Raw genomic sequence first — 6,263 nt, forward strand, 5'->3', positions numbered from 1 at the left:
AACCTCACTTTACTTGAGATTTCCTTTCTCTTCCTTAACTTGTACCAGTTTCCCAGACCCTTTTGAATATTCAAGAGCTTGTGTAGGAGTGGCACTCTAGAATTGGGTCATCTTTCCACATACCTTATCAACCCAGAGATACCCATTATCTCTATCAGCTTCACCCTTCAGATCCAGTAGTTCTCTCTGCTGCTTTCATGCCACACCTGGGACATCAGATCATAGTGGGAGGTTTCGACACATTTCTTTCAGAAGATGATAAAACAGGTGACCAAAAAAAACCCAGTATGGACATGGAAAATGTAAACAACACATTAACAAACTGGATTGAATGTATTTATATACATACATAAATATAGAAATAGATATTTCACACTAACAAAGCTGCAGCATACACACTCTTTCCATGTGCACACGAAACATTTTCTGAAATTGACTGTGTACTAGGCCATAAAGCAAATCTTAAAAAATTTCATAGATTAGTCATATAGTATATATTCTCTGCCTCATAAACGAATTAAGTTACACTCCAATATGTTTTAAAATTAAGAAATATATCTCTTTCCAACCAATGAGTAAAAAACAAATATCAATGAAATTAGAAAATAATTTATTTGAATGATAATAAGTATATGATATATAAAGTTTGTCAGATATAGTTACAACTGTGATTACAGGGAATTATATAGCCTTACAGGCGTATGATAAAAAAGAAAGCTAAAATCAATCAATTAATCATTTATAACCTGGATCTGACTAAGGATCCATAACTCAAGTTGTGGTAATGGGTATATAGCCAGTATAAATCTGGCCCCACATCATGGGCACGAGGGGTGACAATCAGCTTCATATCTCATGAATATTCATAACCAATAAAAATAATAAATAAATAAATCTCTTCATCTTGATTTTGTGGTAAAATATAAGCCAATTCAACTAATATGTTGTTTAACAAACAGAAAGAGACAAATAAATAATTTATAATCTCTAACAAAAAAAAAGAAGTTAGAAAACTAACAGCAACTTAAACCTAAAGAAAATCAAATAAAGGAAATAATAAAATAAAGGCAAACGTTAGCCAAATAGAAAATAAACATAAAAGAGAGAGGATCAATAAAGCCAAAAGTTTGTTCTTTAAAAAAACTGATGACGTTTACAAGTTCCTACCTAGACAGATCAAGAAATAAAGCAAGGGAAAAAATGAATATTATGATCCTATAGACATACAAAAGAAAGATTATAAGAGACATTATAGATAATTTTACATCAAAAATTTGAAAATTTTAGATGAAAATAAAGCTAGGGAAAAAAAACCTCACAAAATCTAACACATAAAACTTAGAAAACCTGAATAGCTTCATTTTAAAGAAATTGAATGCATATTATAAAATCTTTCTACAAAGAAAACACCTGGCCCAGATGATCACTGTTAAACATTAATTTCACAAAAATTTCCCCAAAGAATAAAAATGTGGAAGCTTTTCCCAATTTATTTGATAAAATCATAACCTGATAGCAAAATCTGACAAGGATAGCAGAAATATTTAAAACTGGTAATGCATCCCAATTACACTGGATTTATTCCAGGAATAAAAATTGGGGTTAACACTTTAAAATCAATCGATTTAATTCAACACAATTACGGAAATAAGGAGAAAACCGTATCATCATCTCAACAGATACCAAAAAAAAAGCCTTTAATGAATTCAGCCTCCATTCATGATGAAACTCTTAGCAAACTAATCCCAGAAAAGTACACTGCAAATGAATTGTAGAGCATAGATTTATTATGTGACATCATTCTGACTGTTCAAAATATATTTTGGTTTACTCCTTAATTCTCTGCTGCTCAGGGTATTAAAGAGCTGATTAAAAAGAGCTTAATAACTACGTACGAAAGCCCTCTGTTTAGAAAAAAAACATTTCAAAATCTCAACAAGACATTTAAAAATTAACAGAGTTTAACAGGCAACTTAAAACATAATCAATGCAAAAGATGTAGCAGAAATATGAGGAAGAGACTCTAATAATGATGCCATTCAAATGCCAGCTACATTTATTTCTCAGTTCTTGGATGGTGCTTGGTGACACAAAACATTTCACTACAGAGTTGAGGTAAAACTTTTTCTACTGCCCTAGACGATCAGGACTGAAGAGGTATTTCATATACATGCAAGATGCAGAATCTCAGATAATCAAATTACTTCCACAAAGAATTGGTCCTTATGGAATGCATTCCCATAGGAATCTTCCTCCTGCCCCTGGACAGTCTTGGGGTAAGCCCCCACAAGGTAGATCTTTCCTTGCCAGACCTTTCCATTGACCCAGAGCCCAGGAATGCCCCCAGAGGACTCTGAGGCTAGGACCCATGAGCACTGAGGTGGTTCACTCTTCCGTGATTTTGGAGTGAATATTGTAACTCCACTGAACAAATTGTATTCTCCAGTTCTGGGCCTAAAGAGAACTAATTCACTGTCTTTTTACGAAGCATCGGAAAAAAGGAATCTATGGGTGAGGGCAAAGGCAGTGAACGTTGGCCCAGCAACAGAGTAAATTTCTGCAGAAGTTTCTCTAGATATAGAACCAAGGTCACATAGTAAGTAGTAGATTCTCTAAGGAACAAGAACCTCTGCTTGTATGTCCAAGAAAGAGAAAACCATAAAATATTTACCCAACAAAATGTCAGATAAGAAAAAAACAGATCGAACCCTTTTATCAGCAGTTTCTTTCCTCCCCCTACCACATGTCCTCCAGCCTGCCCCACTATCTCTCCTACCTGTCTGAGCAAAGTCCAAGGCCAACAGCAGTGTGGGACAAGATGACACAGCACCCTCAGAAATGCTAAGAGCTTCTCTCTCTCTCCTCCCCACCTCCCTCCCCCACCTTCTGCCTTCTGAAAGGGGATGACCCAGCAAAAAAAGCCCTTGCCAGATACCAGCCCCTCTATCATGAACTTTGCAGACTCCGGAACTGTAAGAAATAAATTTCTGTTTATTATGAATTTTAAAAAGAAAGAAAAAAAAAGTGCTAAGTGTCTCCCTAGTTACTGGGAGCTTTCGTCACAGAGCTCAGACCTTTCAGGGTTTACATACACAGGGTGGGAGGTGGAGTGGGTTGCAGAGTGTCAATAATTTGTGTACAATTTTTCACTTCTACACGCAGGTGTGCCAAGAGTCTGAGCTTCTGAAAGGCAGGAAGAGAACAGCCTTTGGCTAAGAAATCAATAGTAGTTAATTATTAAAAACACCAGTTAGGGCCGGCCCGGTGGTGCACTGCTATAGTGCACCGCTTGGGAAGCATGGCGGTGCTCCCGCCGAGGGTTCGGATCCCACATACACACCGGTTCCCGCTCACTGGCTGAGCGAGGCACGGGAGCAACACCGAGGGTTGCGATCCCGTTGCCGGTCCCGGTCCGGTACGGGGGCGACACTGAGGGTTGCAATCCGTTGCCGGACACGGAAAAAGACAAAAAATAATAATAATAAAAAAAATAAAAAATAAAAAAATAAAAACACCAGTTACTGCCTGCATCCCAACCTTTGTGGCCCGGATTCCAGTAATGAGAAGATCCAGAGTCATTTGAAAGCATTCATGTCAGGGAATATCCAGAGTGGAGAAAAGATAGATACAGCCAACAGCTCAGTGCCCCAGGAACCCAAGTTTGGAGGCCCTTGTTTCACTCTCAAAGGACAGCTGTGCTTGATCATCCCATTATTACTGCCAGGTTGTCTTTTGCTGTGGGAAGGTCTCCCTGAACTCTGGCTTTCAGAACTGTAGACAGATCCTTAGAGCATGCACGTTCACTTTTCTCATCCTGCTCAGAACAGTTATTTTCCAAAACAATGCCCCTCTCTTTCCATCCTTCCTTCCTAGTGACTTTTAAGTACTCACTATGTACGTAAGCACTGCTAGGTGCAGAGGTGGATATGAAGAAATGTACAACCTCATCTCTGATCTCCAGAAGCTTACAATTATTCTGCCACTATCAGTTAACTATAAATGCCACTTTAAAGTTCCTGCCATGACCTTCCTTGCACTTAGTATCTTCTTCATCACAGTCTTTATAGACAGACAAGAACCTCTCCCTTTTTTCCTAAGAGCTAGAATATCTTACTCAAAGTCCTTTTTCTTTTTCTCAGGCTCAAAGTAGTACCATTGTCTGTGAACACTGTTCCACCCACATATAGATTGTGATGCTGAGGACTGGATGTTCAGGGTGGAAATGTGTGATTGGTCTCTTTTCCCTACATCACTGTTCCCAGGGAACACTTGGACAGCACTGTCCTCGCTATGCTGAATGGCATTCTTTGATCGATTTCTTGTTTGCCTACCTCCCCGCATTGCACCATCCATGGGGTTTTCCCACTCTCTCCTGTACTCAGGGCCAGCCTTCATTAGCTCCCTCACTTTCAGCAGATTATATCTTCTCCTATTTTATAAAGATCTGAGGGGCCTTTCCACTTGGAACCCATATTTTAACCTTCCCTCTCTGGCCTAGTCTTCTCTGGAGAAAATGTGTCCCTATGCTGCCCAAAATCTGGAGCTAAGGACAAACAACACCACAAATAATTTCCGCTTCACAGGGTGCAGTCTGAAGAGGATGTGGAAACTGCTGATGTTACATAAACAAAGTTGTGGCATGAGTATCATCTTGAAAAAAAAAATACACTCAGCTGCTGATTCTGGAAATATTATTCTCTATAATTATAACTTTAATAATTTAAATTTAATAAGGTGTCTTTCTGTTCTTAAGTTTAAAATCATGCAATTAATAAACCAGTAAGGGCTTATTGGTGTCTAGAACAAATTTGCTCAACAAGTGTTTTAGGGAAACAGATATTTCCTGAGTGCAACCACATTTTGCTTCTTTTCTAATATAAATTTTTGATGCTTAGAATTTTTTTTATTTTGTATAATCATTATTGCCATTGTGTGACTGAAGTCACAATGATTCTTAGAGATTATCGCTTTTTCCTCTTCTGATTACATCAGAGTTCCTTCCTCTTCTGTCGTGTTTTGGTGAAAATTTGTAGGCAATTGCAGTAGATTCCTAGAAAAAAAATTTTAAACTCTCATATTTCAACAGTAAGAAAACAAGCAATCGATTTGAAAATAGACAAAAAAATGTATTCATACTACTGAATATTACTCAGCAGTAAAAGCAATGAACTATCGATACATGTAACAACTCGGATGGATCTACTTACATGGGTTTAATTGCTCTTCTTTATCCAGATTTTTAGGAAAGAAAAATAGATCACTGATTTTACCCCATTCTTCTAATCTTATTTAAAAATTTAATGCTATGATTTCTCCCTAAGTTCTGCTTTAGCATCATCACACTAATTTTGGTATATTTTGTTTTCATTTTCATTCAATACAAAATATGTTCCAATTTTCCTTGTGATTTCTTCTTTGATATATAGGGTATTTAGAGTGAGGTGTTTAAATTTTAAACATTCATGTATTTTCTACATATCTTTCTGTTATTGATTTCTAATTTAATTACATTATGCTAATAGAATATACTTTGTGTCATTTTAATCTTTTAAATATATGTTGACTTGTTTTAAATCCCAGAAAATGGCCCATCTTGTGACTATCTCATGAACACCTAAAAAGAATGTGTATTCTGCCATTTTAAAATGAAGTGTTTTTAAAAAAAAATAAATAAAATGAAGTGTTTTGTAAATGACAATGAGGTTAAGTTCATTGAAACTGTAGGTCTTTTTTTTATTCTTCAATATTTTTTCTTCTATATTTCTTTAATATTTTCTCTTTCTTCTATATATGTACTGATTTTCCGTGTACTTGAAACATCAATTATTGAGAGAGAGGTATTGAAATATCCAATAGAGAAAAATATGTTGTAGATTTGTATATTTCTCCTTTCAGTTCTATCCATTTCTGTTTCATTTATTTTGAAACTCTCATATTAGATGCTGTAGTGGATTGAATTATGTTCCCCCAAAACTCATTGAAGCTTTAATTGCATCCCGCAAGTTTTATGTAATAGAAACTTGGCCCCTGCTGTGACTATTCAGAGGGTGGGAAATCCTATTATGGTAATTGAAAGGTGGAGCCTTAAAGATGTGATTGAATTGTAGGACCATGCGGTAGTGAATGGATTAATAGTGGTGATCGGGGGCGTGGTTTGTAGGGCTTTACAAGGAGAGTGCATGAGGAGGTTGGTCTCTCTGCTTCCACCATTTTGCAATGTGAGACCCCTGGGTCACTGTTGCCACCACCAGGTAGACTTTGGA

The sequence above is a fragment of the Galeopterus variegatus genome, unplaced genomic scaffold (assembly GCF_000696425.1).
Source record: "Galeopterus variegatus unplaced genomic scaffold, G_variegatus-3.0.2 Scaffold5759, whole genome shotgun sequence".
In the NCBI taxonomy this organism is placed as follows: domain Eukaryota; kingdom Metazoa; phylum Chordata; class Mammalia; order Dermoptera; family Cynocephalidae; genus Galeopterus; species Galeopterus variegatus.